General features: G+C 42.7%; 1 protein-coding gene across 1 annotated transcript in view; it reads right to left on the bottom strand.

Annotated features, from left to right (window-relative positions):
* Positions 1-26,157, bottom strand: part of LOC140710835 (T-complex protein 11-like X-linked protein 2) — a 44,552-nt gene that overhangs the window by 4,763 nt on the left and 13,632 nt on the right. The window lies entirely within an intron of this gene.

Genomic DNA, 26,157 nt, shown 5'->3' with positions numbered 1-26,157 from the left:
GATCACTGGAGGCCAGGAGATCCAGACCAGTCTGGGCAACATAGCAAGGCCCTGTATTTACAAAAAAAAAAAAAAAAAAAAAAAAAAAAAAGTCTTCAATTAGCCAGGCATGGTGGCACACACCTGTAATCTTAGCCACTTGGGAAGCTGAGACAGTTGTGAATTGCTTGAGCCCAGGAGTTTGAGGTTACCATGAGCTATGATTGTGCCACTGCACTTCAGTCAGCCTGGATTATAGAGCGAGACCTGGTTTCTATATTAAAAACCAAATGCCCAAACGTAGGCGAGTGGCTGAATAAACTATGTGTGGTACAGCCACACAATGGAGTACAATGCAGCTGTAAAAAGGAACGATGAAGATCTCTGTGAAACAATATGGAGTGATTTCCAAGAATGCTGTTAGGTAGGAAAGGCAAAGTGCAAAGGAACATGTATAGCATGCTATCCTTCGTGTAAGAAGGGAATATAAGAAAACGTGTATGTATTTGCTCATTTGGGCAAAATAAATACAGGAAAATTTAAACTGGAAACCGAAGGGATTGATTACCCTACAGGGAGGGCCAGGGAAAGAAGTGGAAAGAAATGGGGAATGGGAACAGGGTAGAAGGGATGACGAAGGAGTGACACTTCCCCAAGTATAGGTTTTTGTATACCTCTGACTCTTTGGATCATAGTAATGTTGCACATACCCAAAATATAAATAAAAAATTAAAATCAACCAGGATATTGGGGTGAGGGTACCCCAAATCAAACAGAAACAGGTTCAACTAACAATATTACAAATGAGTATCTTAACCACCCTGAAGGAGACAGGAAGAAAAGATCTAAGATACATAACTTTGGATAGCAGTATTTTGACTATATCCTCTAAGGCCAAAGACAAAAACAACTGTACAAAAATATAAGTTATTAATATGTTTGCAACAGGGGCATTTGTTAGCAATTCAGATGCTACTTTATGTATCTACTGACCAGAAATAAACAGGTATATAAACTATCTGATAATGAAAGCCAGGTCAGAGAACGAATCGACCAGAAAGTCTAGAATGACTGGAATTGAAAGTATCAGTACAAGCTCCTGGCTTTTAATAGCTGTACCTACAGATAGATACCAAAATAAATGTACATGTGTCTATAGGCATGGGTATATATATACATTATTTCCTACCCCTTTCCATAGAGAGAGAGCCTTAGCGGCAATGAAACGCCATTAATAATGAACGCACACCAAGATACTGGTTGGTAAATGTCATTCCCCATGAAAGGGAACCAGGGCTCCTTGTAGAAGTTGTTTTAATCCAGGGCTACAAGGGGTGTGTGTGTGAGGCGAGGGGGGCACGCATATGATGAATCTGAACATCTTACAGTGCCAGAAAAAGGTACCAAAAAAGGATAGGGTCATATCAAAAGACCACAGAACCAACCAAAATGAGCTCCCAATGGCCAAGGCTAGAAGAGTTCAAGGAACAAAATAATGATATAATTAGATTAAATTTTTATTTTAATTTATTTCAAGTTCCGGGATACAAGTGCAGGATGTGCAGGTTCACTATATAGGTAAACCTGCGCCCTGGTGGTTTGCTGCACCCATCAACCCATCACCTGGGTATTAAGCCCGGTATGTATAACATAATTATTCAAGAGCCCATACAGAGATAAATAAGTTGAAGAAATGAGTAAATGAGGGAGTAAAGATAGCTCTTCCTTACAGAAGAATTCCAGTTAAAAAACGTAGCAGAGGCCGGGCGCGGTGGCTCAAGCCTGTAATCCCAGCACTTTGGGAGGCCGAGATGGGTGGATCACGAGGTCAGGAGATCGAGACCATCCTGGCTAACACGGTGAAACACCATCTCTACTAAAAAAATACAAAAAACTAGCCGGACGAGGTGGCGGGCGCCTGTAGTCCCAGCTACTCGGGAGGCTGAGGCAGGAGAATGGCGTAAACCCGGGAGGCGGAGCTTGCAGTGAGCTGAGATCCGGCCACTGCACCCCAGCCTGGGCGACAGAGCAAGACTCAGTCTCAAAAAAAAAAAAAAAAGAAAAAAGAAAAAAAAAAGTAGCAGAAATTAGGACAACAGATAATCACCATTAGGTAATATTTGCTGTAGGCAAGATCCCTAGACTGATTTTAACAGTAGTGGGTCAAAGTCTGCAAAGAAACAGGAATATAAGAAGATCTATTGTGTTTCTTCTTAAAGAACTTTTCATACTATATTTATTACCAACAAAGAAGAAAATAGTAGCATTACACTGGGGCAACATAACTCCCACCCCTTTAACCAAGTGATCAAGGTGAACACCACCAGTAACACAACTTATGGATGTCATGTACCCGATATGATCCACACAGGAGGAAACAAAATCATGTTTGTGGTAATGTGGCATAAGACCTAAAATTAGAGGCCCAATTAGATGGATGCCTTGACATCTGGGGAAGAACAGGAGGACCCTGAATGGCCTCACCACAGGTTATCTTCCCTATTGGGTTCCCAGGGAGAAAGGCCCCCTAGCCAAAGTACCCTCCTTATTATCGTGTTGAACAGACACAGTGCCTGCTTATCTCTGGGTGGCATGTTTCAGGTCCCCACCAGCCTGCAGAATTATTCAAACAAGCCAGTCGTCCTCCCCTGAACCAACGGTCACTTCATCCTCTGGTTACTACAAAGACTTCCCCCTGAAAGCCCCTGCTTGTTCACTCTCTTCCAGAGTGTGACACTGTGTGGCTCTACCTGGCGTGAGGTGCCCTCCTCTCTCCGGCTGTGAGTAAATGTTACTAATAAACTGCTGTGGATTCCATCTGTCCAGTATAGGGTACCATGTGTTCAGTCACCCCCATAACACTAGGGTGGGAATCCCTCCCTCACCACTGGGAAAGGGAGGAGAATAAAACAGGTGTGCTTGCTACAAATACACAACTTCAATCTAATCATAAGAAAACATGAAACAAACACAAATTGAGAGACATTCCACAAAACACCTGACTGGTATCTCCGAAAGTGTCAGGGCTGTGAAAGACCAGTAAAGATTGAGGAAATGTCAGCCTGGAGGATTCTAAGGAGAAATGAGGACCAAATGCAATGAAATGTCCTGGATAACATCCTAGAATAGAAAAAGGACATCAGTGAGATAACTGGTGAAATTCACACAAAATCTGTAGATTAGTTAATAGTTATAACATCAACGTCAAATAATATGTAATGTTATATAAATGTATATAATTATACATTTATATACATCTATAATTATATGTATACATATATGTATATGCATATATACATATATAATTACAATCATACAATGTTATATAAATGTAATAACATCAATGTTAACTTTTGGTAATTAGCATCGATGTAGTACTATTAACTAGTACATCAGTGTAATGTAGTAATTAGTTTTGGTAATTTTTCTATGGTAGTATAAGATGTTAACATTACAGAAATCCAGGCGAGGGCTCTCCGTATAATCATTTTTGTAACTTTTCTGTAAGTCTAAAATTATTTCAGAGTAAAGAATTTTAAAAGACAAAATCAGTGGCTAAAGGGCTGGCAACCTATAAACCACGCTGCTTAACAATAACCACCTGAAACATAGTCAGAAGGATGTATACAAACAGGGATACATGCTCATACCACATCATTCATTAAAAAGATTATAAGAGGTGAAATCCCAGTCATCTTCAACACATAGGTGAATATGTATTTACTCTTCGGATGAGGAAAGCATTTTTAAGCATAAAAGGCATGAAATGCAACAGAAAGAAAAATATCTATACAATCCAATATTTACAATTCAAAGCCCACCATATCAAAATTAACCAGAAACAAAACTAAGATGCAAAAGAGAAATACAACTTTTTGAAGAAGAGAAAACTTGCCTGAGGAATTGTAAAGAGAGAGCATGAAGTGATTAGCCATACAATTGAAGCTAATCACACGTGAGGGTAAGGGATACATAGAGAGTGGAGTAGAGAGTGGACCACTGAGCAATCCAGCTAGATTTGCCTTTCCTATTAATCCCTAAACCTTGACCCTAGGTAATGTAGGCCAAAATAGGCCTAATTTATAGAAAATTTATAGAAAGGCCAGGCGTGGTGGCTCACGCCTGTAATCATAGCGCTTTGGGAGGCCGAGGTGGGGGGGATCACCTGGGGTCGGGAGTTGGAGACCAGCCTAACCAATATGAAGAAAGCCCCTCTCTACTTTTTTTAATTTATTTTTATTTATTTTTTTATTTTTTTTATTTTTATTTTTGAGACGGAGTCTTGCTCTGTCGCCCAGGCTGGGGTGCAGTGGCCAGATCTCAGCTCACTGCAAGCTCCGCCTCCCGGGTTTACGCCATTCTCCTGCCTCAGCCTCCCGAGTAGCTGGGACTACAGGCGCCCACCACCGCGCCCGGCTAATTTTTTGTATTTTTTAGTAGAGACGGGGTTTCACCGTGTTAGCCAGGATGGTCTCGATCTCCTGACCTCATGATCCACCCGTCTCGGCCTCCCAAAGTGCTGGGATTACAGGCTTGAGCCACCGTGCCCGGCCTGCCCCTCTCTACTAAAAATACAAAAAGTAGCCTGGCATGATGGCGCGTGCCTGTAATCCCAGGTACTTGGGAGGCTGAGGCAGGAGAATCGCTTGAACCCGGAAGGTGGAGGTTGTGGTGAGCCGAGATCGCGACATTGCGCTCCAGCCTGGGCAACGAGAGCCAAACTCCGTCTCAAAAAGAAAAGAAAAGAAAAGAAAATTTATAGAAAAGATACTGTTGTAATTTACCTAACTGGAAGAAGACTTGGAACCAACCTGGGAGCTACACTTCCTCTCAGAATCTTTCCACAGACAAGACGCAATCTTGTGAGTGGGGTCCAGCGTCCTAACGGTTCCTTCTCGAAGCAGTGGGGAGAGGACTTCAATTGGCTCAGCTTGATCAGGTGACATCCTTTGGCCAATCAGCTCTATACTGGGAGGTGGAGCCAGGTTCCTGTCCCTCCCTCTCCTGGAGCTGGCGGGAAGGGGAGCAGGGAAGGAGATGGCGGAGAAAGCAAGGGTGGGAAAGCGGGAGGGGCGGGAAGGATTGTGGGACAGCGGGGTGGGAGTGTGTGAGGTGGAAAGGGAGGGGTGCTCTGATTATAAGCCTGCCCCACCCGCTAATTTCGTCTTAGGTGAAAAGTGAGGCACAATTCCATTGTGCACGGCCTGGGTACTGGCCAGTCAGGGTTTCTTTTCTTTCTTTTTCTTTTCTTTCTTTCTTTTCTTTTCCTTCCTCCTTCCTTCCTTCCTTCCTTCCTTCCTTCCTTCCTTCCTTCCTTCCTTCCTCTTTCTTTCTTTCTTTCTTTCTTTTTTTTTTTTTTTTTTTTTTTTTTTTGAGACAGAGTCTCGCTCTGTCGCCCAGGCTGGAGTGCAGTGGCCAGATCTCAGCTCACTGCAAGCTCCGCCTCCCGGGTTCATGCCATTCTCCTGCCTCAGCCTCCCGAGTAGCTGGGACTACAGGCGCCCGCCACCGCGCCCGGCTAATTTTTTCTATTTTTAGTAGAGACGGGGTTTCAGCATGGTCTCGATCTCCTGACCTTGTGATCCGCCCGCCTCGGCCTCCCAAAGTGCTGGGATTACAGGCGTGAGCCACCGCGCCTTCTTCCTTTTTTTTTTTTTTTTTTTTTGAGATGGAGTCTCACTCTGTTGCCCAGGCTGGAGTGCGTTGGCGGGATCCCATCTCATGCAACCTCTGCTTCCCAGGTTCAAGCGATTCTGCTACATCAGCCTCCCGAGTAGCTGGTATTACAGGCGCCTGCCACCACGCCCGGCTAGTTTTTCTATTCTCAGTGGAGACAGGGTTTTACCATGTTAGCCAGGATGGTCTCGCTCTCTTGACCTCGTAATCCGCCCGACTCGGCCTCCCAAAGTGCTGGGATTACAGGCGTGAGCCACCGCGCCCGGCCCCAGCGAGGGTTTCTACCAGGCCACGTCTCAACACAGGCAATTAAAAACTCAAATGTAGTGGACGTGTAGCAGGAGATGTTTACTTTAAAAACCCGTGGCCACTTGATGGCAAAAGGCTGTCAGATATTAGTGTCTCTGGTTCTCTGATATATTAAAGAAGGAACTGAGTCCTGACCAAAGACAGGAAAAATGTGTTGTTCTCTGCAGTGAAGCCAATAGAGTATTTACATTGATGCCTGGCAAAGGCGGCACAAAGGAGAAAACTTCCACTCATCTAATGATACTATCAATTGCAAGGCAGCCAATATTTGTTTGAATGTCCAACCCTCAGGCCACACTCCTGATTCCACTTCTTCCCTATTTGATTTTTCCCCCCACAGTCATCTTCTGGAATACAATATATTTTACTCATATGCTGTTTTTGGTTTTTATTGTCTGTCTCCCATGGTGGAAAAATACAAATTCCAGAAGGGCGAATATCTTTGCCTATTGCTCATTAATGTATTCTAAGTGCCTATATCAATGCCTGCTTCAGTGGATACTTTGAATGAATAAATGGATTTTTCTCCAGCCACACTAGCCTCCTTTTTGTTGCTCTAAAACTAGCTCAGCAAGCATACTCCGATACCATTATGTGTTTTTCTGTAACAGCCTGGCCTTATATATCAATATAGCTACCTTCCTTACTTAGTGTACATCGCTGATCACCTTATCAGACACGTGGTACTTTTCTTCATGACAGTTAGCATGTCACTGTGTTGTTTTTATGTTTTGCTCTGTTGTTTTCTTTTACTCTAATTACAGGTAAAGAAGCAGATCAGCTATGTCTGTTTTAATTTTTGCAGTACCGTGTCATCTTTCAGTAGATGGGGTAATGGGCATCAGATATCTTAGGATTCAATCCGTGGCATTGCCACTTTGTAGCTAAATAACCTTGGCCAGGTAAACTCTTCGAAACTTTTATTATACATCTTTAAACTGGGAATAGTAATAAATTCAACCTCATAAGGCTGTGACGACATTTCATTAAGATAGTCCATATTCAGTCATGCACCGCATAATGACTTTTTGTTCAGTGATAGGCCACATATATGATGGTGGTCCCATCATATCGTAAGGTGATAGGTGTAGATTCCTGTTCTGATACCATCCTAACAAGCTAAATTGCTTGTTCACCTTGCCTCTTCACAGATGGCTGGGATGGGAGCTGAATTTTTACCCTAGCCCCCCTGAGAACATTTCCAATAAAAAAGGGGGCACCAATTCACAACACTTTGTTACCTCAGAGGTGGGGTGGGGGAGTATAGGCACAGTTCTTTGCTAGGCTTCAGGGAAAGGGGAACTGGATGGCTGACTCAACGTATTGTTGCTGCAGTGCGGTGGGACAGAAGCCTAGGTCCCCACTGGTCTCTGAGAACATCAGGGGAAGAAGGGGGAAAGGAGACTGCCAACAAATCCTGCCTCCCACCACCTGATTCCATCTTGATGATGGGTGGACGCGGAGGCACAGCTCTCCATAGGGCCTAGCTTGCACAGAATGCCTGAGGGGGAAAGCAGAGTGTCGATTAGCCCCACCTCACACCACTTCATTGAGTTTGGATGAGTGTAAAGGTTCAATTTGCCACTGGGCATCACTGACACCAGAGATGGGGATAAATGGAATGCTTACTAGTCCCAACTTGGACTGCCTTGTTCAGTGTCATTGATGTCAGGTGAAGGTGAAGGCTCATCTTGCTGCTGGACACCACTGACGCTACCCTGACAGGTGAATTGGATCATCACCATCTGCTTCAGAGAGGCAGGATAGAAGACAAGTTTCCTTCTTGTTCCCTGAAACCTCGGGGGGTGGGGGAGGTAAGGTTTTTCCATTGTTGTTTGTCTAGTGTAGGGGAGGGGAATCTGTCACAAAGGTTTTTCAGTCTTTAGATCACGTTTTTTCTGGTCTTTTGGCAGAGGAAATAGGCTTTTCTTGGAGCTTTGTGTCTGCCATTGTTGGTGGTTCTGGACTGTGGGCTTCCGCAGTACCCTATCTGGGATATTGGGTGGAATTAGAAAAACCAAGGGAATGCACTGCCTGTGTTCTTGCTCGAGTCCTGAGAGCACGAGTCAGTCTGCTTTCCCCTTTCCACGTTTCAGAGTTCCCTTTGCTGGTTTGCTGTTACATTCAGGGTGTTCTGATGTAGAGGGACCTTCTGGGAGGAAAGGGCAAACTCCAGCTTGGCCAGAACTGAAGGTCTCTAGGATGTTTATTTTTGAGAATTTTATTTTGACATCTCTTGTGGGCCTACCAAGATCTGACCATCTCTTGATCTTCTATTAGTTGGAGAGCAAGCGGTTTCTCGATTAGTAGATGTAATCATAAACTTGCCTTTGTGATCCTTTTCTTCTCCCTGTACTTCCTGATTTCTGAACTCCTATGACTCATGATGCATTCCCAATAAAATCTGCCATATTAAATTCATTTTCTAGCCTGTCATGTTTCCAAGTATGCCTATTTAACTCTCTGAGATGTATTTATTTGCTTATTTATATTTTAATATTTGTTTCTCTCAGCAGCGACCAAACACTAGTTGCAAACTGGTAAGTTTTCCTTACACAAGATTTTTTTTACAAGTCAGAGTCTGAAAGGTCTGGCCTGACTGGTGGATGGAATCTGTATGAAAGACAAGGACATCTTTATGGAAGATACTAGTAAACTTTTTTGTCAGCTTAGAGCCCGTTGTCCTGGCTTTGCTCAGAAGGTTCGACACTGAAAGACTGTGAAACCTTCTGAATGTGAAATAGTGTATTGGAAGTGTGTCTTTGTTTAATTAATTCCATAGGTTGGGGGTCATGACATTCTAAAGTAAATATGAAAGGAGACTATTTTCTGAAGAATAGAAAAGGCGTGTATTAAACTCATTACACTGACCAAGCATCCACTCTCAGGCATCTTCTTACAGTGACTTCTTAATACAGGCCAATATCTCTGATGAATATCGATGCAAAAGTCCTCAATTAAACACTAGCAAACCCAACTCAACAATACATCAGAAAGATCCTTCATCATGACCAAGTGGGATTTATCCCTGGGATGCGAGGATGGTTCAACATATGCAACTCAATCAATGTGACACATCACATCAACAGAATGAAAGATAAAAAACATATGATTATTTCGATTGATGCTGAAAAAGCATTTGATAAAATTCAGCATTCCTTCCCGATAAAATTCCTCAACAAACTGGGTATGGAAGGAACATGCCTCAACATAATAAAAGCCATAGACAACAGACTGACAGCTAGTATCATACTGAATGGGGAAAAAGTGAAAGCCTTTCCTCTTAAGATCTGGAACATGACAAGGATGCCCACATTCACCACTGCTATTCAACATTGTACGGGAAGTCTTTGCTAGAGCAATCAGATAACAGAAAGAAGTAAAGAGCATCCACACTGGAAAGGAAGAAGCCAAATTATCTTTGTTTGCTGATGATGTGATCTTATACTTAGAAAAACCTTAAGACTCTACCAGAAAACTATTAGAACTGATCAACCAATTCAGTAAAGTTGCAGGATACAAAATCAACCTGCAAAACTCACTAGCATTTATATATGCCAATAGCGAACACCCTGAAAAAGAAATCAAAATTAATCTTACTTAAGACAGACACAAATAAAATTAAATACCTCGGAATTAACCAAAGAAGTGAAAGATCTCCACAATGAAAACTATAAGACATTCATGAAAGAAATTGAAGAGGACACAATAATGGAAAGTTATTCCGCATTCATGGATTGGAAGAATCAATGTTGTTAAATGTCCACAATACCCAAAGCAATCCACAGATTTGATGCAATCCCTACAAAAGCACCAGTGACATTCTTTACAGAAATAGGAAAAGCAATCTGAAAATGTATATAGTACCACAAAAGACCCAGAATAGTCAAAGCTATCCTGAGCAAAAAAGAACAACACTGGAGGAATCACATTACCTGACTTCAAATTATACTACAGAGCTATAGTAACCAAATCAGCAAGGTACTGGCATTAAAACAGACCCATAGACCAGTGGGACAGAATAGGCAACCCAGGAACAAATCCACACACCTACAGTGAACTCATTTTTGACAAAGGTGCCAAGAACATACATTGGGAAAAGGACAGTCTCTTCAATAAATGGTGCTGGTGCTGGGAAAACTGCGTATCCCTATGGAGAAGAATGAAATTTGACCATTATCTCTCATCTTATATAAAAATCAAATCAGAATGGATTGAGACGTCAGCCTATGAAACTACTACAAGAAAACACGGGGGAAACGCTCCAGGATACTGTTCTGGGCAAAAATTTCTGGAGTAATACCCAAGACGCACTGGCACCCAGAGCAAAACTGGACAAATGGGATCACACACAACTAGTTAAAAAGCTTCTGCACAGCAAAGGAAACAACCACCAAAGTGAAGACACAACCCACAAAAAGGGAAGGAATATTTGCAAACTACCCATCTGACAAGGGATTAATTACCAGTATAATATATAAGGAGCTCAAACAACTGTACTGGAGAAAAATCTAATAATCCGGTCAGAGAATGCGCAAAAGATTTGAATACACATTTCTCAAAAGAAGACGTACAAATGGCAAACAGGCAGATGAAGAGGTGCTTAGTATCACTGATCTTCAGAGCAATGCAAATCACAGCCACAATGAGATATCGTCTCACCCCAGTTAAAATGGCTTATATCCAAAAGACAGGCAATAACAAATGCTGATGAGGGTGTGGAGAAAAGGGAACCCTCGTACACTGTTGGTGGGAATCAAATTAGTACAACGACTGTGGAGAACACTTTGCAGGTTCCTCAAAAAACTAAAATTTGAGCTACCGTATGATCCACCAATCCAACTGCTGAGTACATACCCAAAAGAAAGGAAATCAGTATATGGAAGAGATATCTGCACTCCTGTTTGTTGCAGCGCTGTTTACAATAGCAACATGTGGAAGCAACCTAAGTGTCCATCAACAGATGAGTGGATAAAGAAAATGTGCTACATATACCCAATGGAGTACTATTCAGTTGTAAAAAGAATGAGATCCAGTCATCTGCAACAACGTGGATGGAATTGGAGATCTTTTTGTTGAGTGAAATAAACCAGGCACAGATAGACAAACATCGCATGTTCTCACTTATTTGTAGGACCTGAAAATCAAAACGATTGATCTCGTGGACACAGAGCGTAGAAGGATGGTTACCAGAGGCTGGGAAGGGTAGTGTGGAGGCAGCGGGTAGGTGGGGATGGTTAATGGATACAAAAAATTATAGAAAGAATGAATAAGGTGGGATATCACAGCATTTTGTCTAAAGTCAATAATAGTTGAATTGTACATTTTAAAGTACCTAAGAGGGTATAGATTGTTTGCAACACACATGACAAATGCTTGAGGGGATGTGATGTGATTAGTACACATTGCATGCCTGTTCCAACATATCTCATATACTCCATAAATATATACACCTACTATGTACCCACAAAAATGTAAAAATGAAAAAAATTAAAAGAACTTCAGGCTAATGAACTATGATATCTGGCAGTAAAAATAACTAAACAGCAAAACATTCAAGGTACTGCGTGACTTTGTTCGGCCACTCAGGCAAAAATGAGAGGAGAGAGAAATGCTTTAAAGATGGAATTTGTAAATTAAAAGATAGGGAGAAGGTAAATATGTTGAAAAATTTCACCCTAGCCATGTAAAGAATGAAAAAGCGTGTTTAGGAGTGCAAACTAAAGACATGGCCAAGTGACCACTTTGCTAATGAGATGACCATGGATAGAAGGGAAAGGGGTGTTATTCAGTAAGACAAAGACCACTGAAGAAAGGCCCTGATGAGATTTCAGAGTTTTCCAGGCTGCTCCTCCAGTCACATGTCCAGGGTACAATGCGAAGGCAAAGTTTCCAGAGAGACGCCCACAGGACCTCAACATCTGCTGCCCCGTGCTGCTTTAAGTGTCTGCTCCCCGCACCTTGATGCAGCACTCCTCGGCTGTCCCAGCCATAGTTCAAGCGCGGGGACCGCGTGCTGAACAGGCTGCCGGTCTGGAAGGCTCCAGCAGTGGACCTTGGCGGCATCCAAATGGTGCTAATTCTGCAGGTGCACAGTGTTGACGAGCTGTGGGTCTGTGATGGCCTCCACCTAGATTTCGCAGAATGCTGCAGGCAGCCTGAGGACCCATGTAGAGACCTGCCACAGGGGCAGAGCTACCAGAGAGAGTCCCCACCAGGACAGTACCTGGTGGGGCTGTGGGAACAAGTCAGTTGCAGAGAGTCCCAATTTGGGTAATGTCTAGTAGAGGCGTGGGAGCTGGACTGCTACTAAGATCCCAGAATTTCAGAGCTACTGGCATTTAATGATACCCTGGGAGAGCTGGAGGAATAAGACTCCAACCTGTGAGAGCTGCTGGGTGGACTGAGCCTATCAAAGCCATAGAGGCATGGCTGCCTGAGAATCTGGCGGCCCAATCCCTGCCTCAGTGTGCCCAGAAGGCAGAACTTGAACATTATTCTCAAGCCTCAAAATTTAATGTTGTTTGTTCTGACGGGTTTCGGACTTTCTTAGGATCAATTATGCCTTTTCTCTTGCCGCTCTCTCCCTCTTGGAATGAGAATGTCTATCCTACGCCTGTCCCACCATTTTATTTTGGGAATAGACAACTTGTTTTGATTTCACAGACTCACAGCTAGGGGAAATTTGCCTCAGTCTGGATCCTGCCTTGAGTCTCACCCATCTCTAATTTAGATGAGACTCTGGACTTTGGGTGCTGGAGTGAGTTAAGACTTTGGGGCTACTGGGATGGAATTAATGTATTTTGCATGTGAGAAGGACATAAATTTGGGGGGCCAGGGACAGAATGCAATGGTTGGTTTGAATGTGTCCCCAAAAGAGCATGTGTTGGAAACTTAATCCCCAGTGCAACACCTAATGGGAGGTGTTTAGGTCATGAGGGTTGCACCTTCATGAATGGATTAATACCAATTATAAAAGTGCTTGAGTCTATGAGTTTGATCTCTTGCTTTCTCTCACTTGTGCACTCTCGCCCTCCCACCTTCTGCCATTGGATGACACAGAAAGAAGGCTCTCATCAGATGCAAGACCCCCACCTTGGACTTCCTAGCCTCCAGAACTGTAAGATATAAATTGCTGTTCTTTATAAATCACCCAGTGATACAGTTTGGCTCTGTGTCCCCACCCAAGTCTCATCTTGAATTGCAATCCTCACGTGTGGAGGGAGGGACCTGGTGGGAGGTGACTGGATCATGGGGGCGGTTTTTCCCGTGCTGTTCTCATGATAGTGAAGGAGTTCTCACGAGAGCTGATGGTTTTAAAGTGCGGCACTTCCTTGCTCTCTCTCTTGCCTGTCACCATGTAAGACATGCCTTGTTTCCCCTTCGCCTTCTCCCATGATTGTAAGTTTCCTGAGGCCTCCCCAGCTATGCAGAACTGTGAGTCAATTGAACCTTTTCTGTTTATAAATTACCCAGTCTCAGGTAGTATTTTTATAGCAGTGTGAGAACAGACTAACATACCGTAGTGTTGGGTGTTCTCTTATAGCAGCACAAAATGGACTAAGACAGGTATCTCAGGGTTCACTTTGCCCTCATCCTCAGGACAATGGAAAGCACTCAGCCTGGGCCCTTGCCACCTACCACCTCTACCTGAAAGTGAGTCTGCTGGGTGTCCTGTGGGTTGGAGTGGGAGAGAGGGCCCAGAACCCTTCATGCCCTGTGAGATCCTGAGGCCAAGGATTGGCACTGACCAATTCACCCATGGTGTGGCATGTGGGAAGTGACCTGTCACCACTGTCTTCACACGGTGTTTGTGAGGAGAATCTGTGGTGTTTGTGTGAGAATCTGGAGCTGGGGTTCAGAGAAAATTGAGGGGATCTGTCAAACAAGGCAAGAGTAGGCCTCAGACCATTTTGTCAGGGTCACATGAGCAAGGTGGAGTTTTCAAAATAAGTCCTTTCCTGAAGGGCATAGTGAGGAGAGCCCTAGGAGCCAGAAGAGACTCTACTTCCTGTTCTTAGTGCCCCCTGAGTTTGCTACCAACACCCAGGGAGCTGTTTCCAATTGAGTCACCCCTGCAGAGCAAGCTAACTATAGTCAGGAGACCTGGAACCCAGGTACTTGTAGCTACGGACATGGGGGAACTCTGAGGGCCTGCTGTATGCCAGGTTCTGTGCTTGCTGCATTACATTACATTTTCTTCCTCCATGTATTCCTCATAACAGGATTCTGATAGGCAGAATTACCAGCTTCTTGGCCTGTCTTAGGTTGCTGAAACTTAATGAGTTGCAGAAGCTTGTCAGGGTTCAGTCAGATGCTACGTGAAATTGCCAGCATTAGAACTGAGCTTTATTGGATGGGCGTGATTTCACCATACATAGTTTTAATAAACTCTTGCTTATCACATATTCTTAAGGAAGGACAAAGTTACAAAAATATCTGAAAATAGCTGAATGACAGAAAAAAAAAGTTCAGTCCATCTCAGAGAAGGCATGTTAGAGACAGACATGGAAAGTATAAAGGACATAGGAAAGATAATTTAGTGGCCACTGGAATGAGAGTAGAAAAAAAGAATCACACCTTTTCCTTTTAAAGTACTGAATGTACACAGATGCTATCTGTTTGTCAGAGTCAGACTTATAACCCCAAAAGTCTCAGGACAGATCAGTTTGCAAGGGGAAGGGAGTGATAAAAGGGACTGATATGCAGTGCATCAACCAGAAATTTCTATAATTGTCCATCCCTTAAGAGCAATCCCTTCTTGTGTCTCTATGCCCCGAGAGAGGACACCCAACCCCTGAGAGAGCAGAAGATAAGTCCGCACATGAGAGTTTTAACATTCTGAATGATGGAATTGTAATATACAAATCACACACCTACACAGGTAGGGGTAACTCCCAAGTCAAGAGTTATAATCTTTCTTTAAAAAAAAAAAAAAAAAAAAAAAAAAAAAAAAAAAAAAGCATAGCATGAACACTTCTTAAAACAAAAATATATGTGTTTTTTTTGTTAATTTGCTATTACATATTTTCAAGCGTTTCTCTCAAGAAATTTTCCTAATTAAAAAATGCTAAACATTATAAATGTATATTTAGAAGATGAAAGCATTCTACATCTTCCCACCACTGTGACCCATACATATTCAATGTAAAAAGATTGGTGTATATTTTTCAGATGTGTTTCTCTTTGGGTAAGATGTCTACCTACGTGTCGTAGTCTGTTTTCTACTGCTATAATCACAATACACAGGCTAGGCAATTTATAAAGAAGACAATTTTATTTGGCTCACTGTTCTGGTGGCTGGGAAGTCTCAAGAGTGTGGCACCAGTATCTGGCAGGGGACACTGAAGGTGTCACATGGTGATAGAGTGTGTGAGACAAAGAGAAAATGGGGTTCGGACTTAGCCTTTTATCAGGAGCCCACTGTCATGATAACTAACACACTCTCACAATAACGACATTAATCCATTCTTGAGGGCTCTGAACCTAATCTGTTCTGAAAGGTCCTACCTCTCAACATTGTTACAACAGCAATTAAGTTTCCAACACATGAACTTTGAAGGACATATTCAAAGCATAGCACTACCTTAAATATATTTTTAAGTATTCGTTTGTAGGTTCTTTCTAAAATTTGCAATCACATAAATAATTTTCTTCAAATTGGCTTCATTACTTATTTGGACATCAGATTTTCATTTCTTCAATTAGTGTGGTTTTGTGGCAGGTCAAGTCTCACTAACACCGGCCTCCGTATCAACTGTTTCAGTTCTGACTCAGTGGTGAAGTTAAATATTAAAAGCTGAAAGAGCCAGTGCCCTCATCCAAAGGCTGGAATGTAACAAAAGCCCACCAAGAGTTTTGCCGAGGCCTTTCCTGGGCCTTAAAGCATGACAAGATAATGAAGGAATTCTTAACAGGAACCATTCAGGATTAAACGACTTTCACTGGGGGTCTGAAGAAACTCCCCAGGTCTCCACAAACAAGCTTTATTGGGGACTCCAGAAGACAAGATAAGGGTAATCACCCCAGCACAGGGACCCATTTAGATTAAGTAAATGTACTGAGGCTCCAGAAGAAGGTCTTCAGGACTCAGATCTTAGTCATAGATTAGGAGAAGCTAATCACTTATGTCTTTCGATGAATGCACACTTACACATAGACATAGAGCTTATAAGGTACATAAGCTCTGGAAAACTTTGTAATTCTGAGTTGGTCTGGCGATAATTTCCAGGCCTTCTCCCTGTAACCGGTCACAGAAATAAAAACTCCCTTCTCTCCTAGTTCATCAGCATCTTGTTATTGGGAATCAAGAAAAAGCAGCCCGACCCTCGGTTTGGTTCAGGGACAGTCTGACATGTGTCCATAGGTTTACTGGAAAATCATTTTGCTTTTTAGGCAAAGTATCTGTTGACATCTTTTGCCCCATTCTCTACTGATTAGCAAAAGTCCTTTGTGGTCAAGCATAGTAGGATCAAAGTCTGTAATATTGTTCACAAATATTTACTCACGGCTTTTCACACTTCTGGCGGTGCAAAAAAAGTTTTAATTTATTCATTGATTTTTTAAATATAAAAATAATGCAACCCATGGTGGAAAACATAAAACTGAGCAATTGTGTTGTATCAACTACTCAACCACTGGAGATTCCAGCCTTCAAAGGCTTGAAGGCTTCAGAACACAATGGCAAAAAGCTTTAGACCTAATTCTATATTTGTGAGCAATGGGGATAATTGAATGCGTGTTTGGCTTAAAAGTGATACCATGTATAGTGCCTCTGGCTTAAAGTAATTCTGTAAGTGTTAATTTCCTTCCCTCCCTGGAGGTCTTTCTCCTGTGCTTCTGCCTGAACTCCACACACCACCAATCCATGTGTCCCTATATCCAAGCCTCTAGAACTGAGGGGCAGGATTTCATCTCCACCATCATCTTCGCCGTCAAGTAAGGGGGATGTTTGTGTACCTTGTGGGCATGACGTAGACACCAGGGTACTTAAAACTAGACCTGTGACCCTGGAAAAGCTTTTAGTTATATTACAAATTTATTTAGATAAATTAAGGCAAATTTTTAAAAGACATCCATCCACACCTCACCCCCCCTTCCCCGAGAAAGTCACATATAAAAATGTGAATTATGAAAAAAATATTTGGAGCATATTTTGTAAGCAAATGTTTGGTATGTAAATACATCTGACTACCTGAAAAAGTATTGTTCAAACTCTACAGTGAAATAATTCGGAGAAGAAGTATACATCATGATCAAATGTAAAGATAAAAGTAAAAAAAGCAATGAGGTATATAAATATAAAGGCAAATTAAAGATTAGTGTGTGCATATATAGTGAACCAGACTTTGAAGAGTATATATGCCCCTACAAAACTAGCTTTACAATATTATACACATGGAAATATATCCAGGAAATAAAACCTAAATTACCAAGAGCAGACATCTTGTTGTGCAAAGTGATTGTTAAAAGAAAAGCTTCAGGCAAATTACGTTTAACAAAGTTTGAGCAAAGAACAATTTACACATCAGGGATCAGTCAGTGCCAGAAGTGGTTCCGTGAGTTCTGCTCCCCAACTTGAGCAGTATTTACAGACAGAACATAGAAGCAAAGTACAGAAATAACTTGATTGGTTACAGCTAGGCATCTGCTTTATTTGGACATGGTCTAATCAGTTGGCAGCCTGTGATGGGCTGAAGCTGAGCCTCCTGTGATTGGCTAAGATTCTGTTGTTCGTTATACTCCTAGTTCGGTTTTCAATTTGTTTACAAACTAAGTTAGGTTGCAGTTTGTTACCTAGGAAGTCAAAGTAGGAAAACAGACTCAGGCCAATGAATACCTGCTTATTAAATTTAACAGGGTGAAAGGAAGATACAAGAAAATTTATCTAATAAAGATGTATTTTTCCATTTCATTTACTTTTAGAACAAATGTATTAATTTTGAAATCATCCAGAGTAACTGACATACAATTTTTGTAATTTTGTGATAGATTCTGGGATAGGAATTTCATCACAAAAATGTTGTGTAAATATATTTCTGGATATGAAAAGATACACACACAGAGTATTTATGTCCCACCGCACACACACACACACATATGTGTGTGTGTGTGTGTGTGTGTGTATACACATACACCACACCCCGTGTAGCTTTCTTGACATCAGTGGTCAGTGACCTCCAATTTCTAAGTTTTCTTCAGTGAAAATTATTTGGAAAAATAAAACAATACTTACTAAATGTTTTTTTCATTCACTAATGCTGAAAGAAAGTAAAATGCAATCATGATGAAATCTCCTTACTCAGCAATTCTCTTCTTTATTGTGACACACATGACTATCATAGTGACCCTCCTCTGCACTCGCTGAAACTAAAGCCCCTGTCACTGCACTAAGACACTCAGTTTATGCCTCCCCTCCCTTACACACTCGGCTGAGGGAGCTAGTGGCTATTACAGGGTTGGGGTCACAGCAAAGATGGCAGAAATGTGATTTTTATTGAGATAGTGAAATATTTTCTGCAGTCTGGAAATAAATGGATTAAACATAAGAAAAGAAAAGTCATGATCAATACCCTACTCAGCAATAATCACCACGTGGCTGGTTCCCGAGAAGCTGTAGTGTGCAGGGACAAGCCCAAGTTGGGGCTTGTGGAAGAGCCAAGAGACATATATAAAGTCACCAATCTGCTTCTTTGTGGATAAAACTTGTTACGTGATCTCCTTCAATCGTCGTGAAACCTTTCACAATAGGTATTACCACTGTCCTACCTTACAAGGAGGGGAAAAGTTAGAGCTGATTAATAACTTGCCTGCTGGGGCTGCTCTTTAACACTGATCAATCCGGAGGCTGAAGTTCTAAGACCTCCAGGTATTCTTCATTAACTTTTTAAACACGAAACCCATATTACTTCTTTAATCATAAAAATCTATTATAATTAAAAAATAAACTACTTGCAAAAAAAGTAAAAGATATATGAAATAATTGGGAAGACAACTTGGCAAATATATCTCAGATGAGACATTAACATCCTTGATACAGAAATAACTTTATAGAGGAATAAGAAAATGATGTCAACCTAGAATTATCATGAAGAGCAACAAATATGCCAAATAAAATGCCATGAAAATGTTCCCAGTTACAGTAACTACAGAAGTTGTAATGCAAAACTTGAGATAATGTACTAAATGAAAAGACAAATTTTCAGAAGTGCGAAGGCTGGGACATCGAATAGACTTTCTTTTTTCCCGATGGGAAGGGTGTCAGGAAACAGGCTCTTCTTATGTACTGTGGGTTTTCATGTCAAAATTTTAAGTTTCACTTGGCAGAATCCATTGAAATTTAAGATGTTCATACTATTTGCATGAAATTTAAAATGTTTATGCCCTTGGTGTAGAGAGAGCCCCAGGGAGCTGATGAGGGCCCAGCATAACATGGGGCCCCTTTTGAATTTCTCCTTATGGTCAATATCCCTGCTCCCCATTGACCCTGCTGCTAAGGGTTAGGGGTTAAAAATTTTCCCAGTGTGCTGATGAGAAATTCTGTGTGGAAGGCCCCATAGAGAAGCTCATCCTCAGACATGCAGACACGGCTCCATACTTGTGTATTCCTTTACACCAGAGCCTCTAGCCTCACAAACCTCTTCCCTGGTGACGTTTCTGAATTTGCAGTTTACTCCATACTTAGGGCCCAGTGGAGTTTGTAGTCAGTAATGGCCACAGCTTTATCTCCTTGCGTGCAAACTGACCCTACTCTGCACTCGCTGAAACTAAAGCTCCTGTCACTGCACGAAGATACTTAGTTTGTGCCTCCCCTGCAGACACACAAAGTCACAGATGGACAGGCAGACATGAAAGACAAGGGAGTTCATGCTCAGTGAAAGTGGAGGTGTATTCATAGGGGTCCAGATATGTGTTGGAGGGCCCTAGTTGTCATACATTTCACAGATCACAGCCTGCATGAGGTGGTGGGTACTACCACTCACCCTGTGCATTTCCAAATGCTCTATCTTGAATTCTGGAAAATGAGCCACTGGCTCTTCTGCCTGAAGATGCAGGTGCCATTTAATTGTGAAAAACTGAAGACGATTGTTGCTCTATAGGCCTCTTTAGCTGACGGAGTTATAATTAAACCTTTCAGGCAAAGATCTGTCTGAATATTTAGGGAATTGAAACAAACAACTAACAAACACTGTTCAGACTTGCTCTGACTTCGAAATATGTGACCTGTTCTTTGCCACGTAGGCCGCGCCAAAAGCTGCTTGAATGTCCTCACAACATGGCAGCTAAAGCCTCCAGAAGAGGGGATGAGTGAGAGTGAGTGCGGCAGGCCGTGGCCAGTCTCTTAAGTTGCACCCTGTCATTTCTCCTCGTTTTTCTAGATTTATCCCCACTTCCTAAGAGCAATCCAATCCAGAGCAAATCTTGACTTCCTTAAGCCCCCGACAAAAGTCAATAAACACAAGCCCAAATCCTAAAATAAGTCATCCCTAACACCCTCTTATTGGGAGATCCCCCATGGGTCTCCCTGGTTCACATTCTCCCTCACTGCAATGAGTCAAAAGCCCACGTTTGTTTGGCTCCAGGTATGCTCCTGGTGATATTTTGGCCAGAGAACACTGCCAGAGGCATGGTCCTGAATTGGCTAGCCACCCAGGGGTGGTGATGCAGAGTTTCTTAAGCCTCATCACTCCTTGTTTCCACAGTATCTGGGCTCCACGCTGGTCAAAACAATCTGTGGGGGACAGCGTCCACTGCAGATGCCTGTACCAAGCTGCGCGTAGATTATCTGTGGTATGGTGAGGAGTGTGAGGTATAAGTAAGGGCTGATTAGGATGGAGGGCAGCAAACGGCAGCCACGGCCAGGAGGGTCCAGCTACAGCTGCTCTGCTCGTGTCGCCGGGCCCTGGAGCACTCCGCTTAGGGATATGGTGGCAGGGAGGCCTGGATTATGGAGTTCATGAGGGCTTAGCTCTGAGAGGAGGCATTATTCCCCATATGTTGCTTCTCTTCCTGCCCATCACGTACGAAGGCATCAAGTTCCTAAACACCTCCAACAAGGGGTGCTTCTCACAGGGAGCTTCTGTGGGGAATGAGCCCAGAAGCAGCTGTAGAAACTCCTGAGGAGAGTAGCCTTCAGGCCCTTTTCCATCCCTTATCTCCAACTAACTTGTGTGCCTTCCCTCAGAATACCTCTGGCTCCTGTTATTACTCTGCACTCCTAAGAGTCTGTCCCAGAACTTGCCTCTGAACTGATATCCTTACCCTTGGAGTCCCTGCTTATAGCACCTGCCCTCAGCCCTAGTGCATAATTGCTGCTGATCTTTGCAAATATGGATTCCATTAGTCCTAGTTGTCTGCTCATGAGACTTTAATGGCATCATTCCCTTAATGATCTCAGAATTCCCCTCCATGCAGCACTTCTTGAGATCCCACCCTCCTGTAACCCCCCTGCTAAAGAAAGCAAGTGGTTGGATGTAAACCCTTCACCCCTTCAATGGCCATATCCAAGAGCAGAAATCTCAAACCTAGATCACTGTTCCTCACCCACACCAAAATAAAATAAAATGGGGAGAAGCGGTGTCTGGGTGTTTTAGCACCCTAACCTGCATGAAGGAAAGCTGGTGATGTAGTGGTGAGAGGGCGCACTTTCTAGGGATTGAGGAGGGAGGTGATATAGGCACGCCCTGAGGGAAACCAGTAGTCAGGGAATCCCAGGACACTGCTTGCCCCCCAGGAGAACGTCACTGTTGAGCAGGAGATCTGTAGGCTGGACTCATCAACAGCGCTCTGCCAGTACCTTGTTCGTAGTTAGCAATTGCTTGATGTGTACATGAAGTCTTCGCTATCACTCAGTCTAATTCCTCTGTATTCAGTGGTGTATTAGTTTGCTAGGGGTACCATAACAAAATAGCACAGACTAGGTGGCTTAAACAACAGAAACTAATTATTTCACAGTTCCAGAAACCAGAAGTCCAAGATCAAGGTATTGGTAGGCTTCGTTTCTTCTGAGGCCTCCCACCTTCATTTGCAGATGGCTGCCGCTTTGCTGCCTCTTCGCATGGTAGTCCCTCTGTGTGAGTGCATCCCTAGTATCTCTAATACTATATGTCCTAACTGCCTCATTTTACAAGGACACCCGTTAGATTGGATGAAAGCACACACCAGTGGCCTCGTTTTAACAGAACTACCTTGTTAAAGGTCCTGCCTTCAAATACAATCACATCGTGAGGCACTGGGGGTTAAGCTTTCAACGTGTGATTTTTGGGGGACCATAATTCCGTACATAACAATTGGTGACATTAAAGCACAGAGGAAGGAAGGGGCTTGCCCAACACTTCAGTGACAGGCTCCCCTAGGTCAGGCAAGGTCTGCATTTTGCCCAGCCTTCCTCCTTTGTCGACATGGAGGCCCTATTTACCAAACCTTCAGTCTAATACTTTATGTGACATTCTCCCAATTTTCTTCTTTGGGGCGCCTATGCTCTCCTGGGCAACAGATTTTAAGATGAGGTCATACTGGCGTCCTTATAAAAGGGGGGAAATTTGTACAAGACATGCACAAAGTGAAAATAATGTGAACAGACATAGGGAGAACACAACCATCTCTAAGTCAAAAAGAGAGGCCTGGAACAGATCCTTCCCTCTTAGCTCTCAGAAGGAACCACCATCGCTGACACAGATGTCTAGCCTCCACAACTGTGAGAAAATACATGTTTGTTGTTTAAGCCACCCAGTTTGTATACTTCATTATGGCAGCCCCAGCAAGCTAATCCACCTTTTACAGAGCTCCCTGCTGCCCTCTCAGTACCAGGGTGGATGTTGCTGTTAAGTGTCAAGAGAAAATGGTGTTTTCCAAAAGATGTGTGGCTCTGGATCCCAGACAACTCTTGGCACTCCCAACGTCATTGGAATCTTATGTGTGTCCCAAATCTTACCACCTGCCTGGTGGCAGTGGGGTGTTTAGGAGCAGAGGCTCTGGTAACAGACTGCCTCCGTTTGATTCTGGGCTCAGACACTCACTAGCTGTATGATCTTGCACAGCTTTCACTGTGCCTAGTTCCTCAGCTGTAAAAACTGGGATATAGTGCAACCAATCTCAGAGGCTTCTTTTGAAGACTAAATGGGGCAACTTAGTTACAGATTGTGTAACTGTAGCTCACATTGCTAGTATAATAATCTCTCTGGTCCAGATTATGCCTGTGCCGGTGCTCTGCGTAGGGGCATGGTGACACAGGACAGGCATCAGAAAGAGAAGAAACAGCCCCTAAACCCCCAAATTATTTCGGTTGTAATCTGTTTCCTCCCAGGATCTGACACAGGAGACCATCCTGACTTTGGGGCGGGCATTTAAGGTGGCCGATCAGCTAGCCCTAAAGGCCCAGAAGTCCAGGCCGATGGAAGATTTTGCAGCTGGGAAACTGAAACAAAATCTTCCAAACCAGTCTTTAAGCTTCAAGTTGGCATGAGGAAATTGGAAATACATAGATTCCAGTCCCCAAGGCTCTCTACCTCCTCTCTAGCCTTGGGATTTGAGGTCTTTACGTGGGACTGCATGCAGAGAGGGTCTTCCCACACTTCTAGAGACTTTGCCCCTCCAAAAAAAAAAAAAAAACTTCCTTCTTAACTACTTTCTCTGCTGCCAAGGTCTTTGCCTTGGGGGGGAAGCCACCACTCTGGCACCAGGTAGACAGTGGTCAGCCACAGTGCATTGCTTTGCTCCCCTCCCTTGCTGGACTTATCCCAGGGCTAAGCCACTGTGAGGCCACAAGGAATACCGCTCACAGAGGAGCCCCTGATAATGTAGATTAGTAACTACTGGGGGTTAGGGCAGGGATCTGCTAATAGGTACAGGATTTCTTTTTAGGATGATGGAAATGTTATCAAAATAGATTATGGGAATGATCACACACAACACAGTGAGCACACTGAGAAAAAAAAAACTGAATTGTATCTTTTAAAATAGGAAACTTTGGTTGTGTGAATTATATCTCAATAAAGAATGTAGCACAAGGGAGTGACTCGTGCAGCAAAGAAAGCCTATATTGTCTTAGAGAATACCTAAATTATCACAGACTGTTGGTAGAAATATGGATGATAAAAGGCACTGCTGTTGAGGGCTCAGAAAGAAGAAACATGTTTTTGGAAACTGGGAGACAGGGTATTCTTGTCACATCGGGGCAGAAAGCTCAGCTCAATTGTGCCTTACATTTGTGTGGAAAGCAGAACTTAAAAGGGATAAACCCAAATATTTATTTGAGTAGATTTCCCAGTAACATGTTGAAGCTGTGGCCTGGTTTCTTAGTGGTGCTTATAGCATAATACAAGAATAAAAGGAGAAATTGAGGGATGAGAGCTGTTAAGCAAAAAGGAACCAAGACTTTAAGATGTGGGAAATTCTCAGCCTATTCAGACTGCACAAAATGCTAAAATTGGGAGATTTACTCTCAGGAAAACATGCAGTAAGAAGAAAGCCAAGGATATGGCTGGAGAATCTTTTGCTAAAGCATTGAAAGGATGAAAAGATCAGAATATTCGCAGGGCTCAATTAAATCATGCATGCGACTCGTGGGTCCCCTCGATCTTCTCAGCAGAATCCAGGAATAGAGATAAGATTATCCAGGAAAGATCTGTCAAGTAACCTCTTGTCCAGTGGAGAGAATCCTCAACACATAGAGTAGACCCATGAGGTTTTCAAAGAATGCCATGCCAGCAGAAACACTGCCAACTTGAACTGAAAGTGACAGAGAGAGGATGAAATAAAAGAAGGCTGTTGGACTTCCAAAATTCTACAGGCAAGAAACAGGCAGATAAAAGTATTCTGCTGCAAACAGGTATTACTCTTCAAAACAAAAACAAAAACAAGAAAAGATGACTCTGAGGACAGAGCCTGGCTCTGTTCACTTAAAGGATGGAACCTCAGGCATAGAGAGCAGAACCTCTAGCCACGGAGGAATATTCCCAGGCCTTGAAACCTAAACGAGTTTACCCGATTGGATTTCAAGTTGGTTTGGAGCTCGTAACTTTTTGCTTGCTTTCATTTTTTTCCCGTTGGGAGGGGGAATGTCTATAACTATTATCCTATGTCCGTGTCACCACTGTAATCGAGAAGAGGTAACCTTTTTTCTAGCTCGCAGGGCCACTGACGAAAAGAAATTTTGCCTCAAGAAGGATCATGCCCAGAGTCTGTCTCATACCTGGTTTAGATGATTTACAGATGAGATTTTCAACTCTAGTTGGAGTCAAGACTTTTGGGGATATTGAGGTGAGGCAAATATATTTTGCATGTAGAATGAACATGAATTTTGGGAAGTTAGAGGGTAGGCTGTGGTAAGCTAAATAATGGCCTCCAAAGATATCCATGTTGTAGTCTCTGGAACCCTTGACTGTCACCTCATATGGCAAAAGGGACTTTACAAATGTGACTAAGGATCTTGAGGTGGGGAGATTATCCTGCCTGGCGCTAAATGTAAGAACGTTTCCTTATTAAGAGGGAAGGAGAGGGACATTTCACATAGAAGGACACAATGTGGTGACTGACACAAGACGCTATGATGCTGGCTTGGATGGTAAAGGAATGGGAGCTCTGGAAGCTCCAGGGAAGAATCCATTGCCTTGCCAAGGAATAAAGAATACAGCTTCAGAAGCTAAAAATGGCAAGGCAATGGATTCTCCGTTAGAGCTACCAGAGGGAGCCTGGTCCTGCTGACTTCCTGATTTTGACCCACTGAAACTGATTTTGGTCTTCTGACACTCAGGATGATAAAAGAATAAATGTATGTTATTTTAAGCCACAAAGTTCACGGGGTAGTTTGTTTACAACAGCCATAAGAAAAGAAGAAAATAATACAGGAACCTCTAGAGATGATCTAGTCCAGTGGTTTTGAAACAGTCCTCAAAACTCCTTCTTCCAGCTCTACTTCAACTCAAGCTGCCTAGCTTTGATCTCTCTTATTCATGGTCTTTCTGGAAAGATTTCATTTTTCGACAAATAACTCTATAGAATCGAACAACAAAATCAGTAATTTAGTCAAGTATTGAATTTTATAGATGAAGACAAAGAAAAAGCCCAAGAAAGTGAAATGATTTTCCCTTACTCACTCAAAGAAGACCAGATAAATAAATAAATATACAAACAAACAAACACAGGTTCTCACCCTCAATTAGAGCTTTCTGTACCACATTGTTCTAAAATTGG

The sequence above is a fragment of the Chlorocebus sabaeus genome, chromosome X (assembly GCF_047675955.1).
Source record: "Chlorocebus sabaeus isolate Y175 chromosome X, mChlSab1.0.hap1, whole genome shotgun sequence".
Taxonomy (NCBI): Eukaryota; Metazoa; Chordata; class Mammalia; order Primates; family Cercopithecidae; genus Chlorocebus; species Chlorocebus sabaeus.
This window is presented reverse-complemented; position numbering and strand designations above follow the sequence as displayed.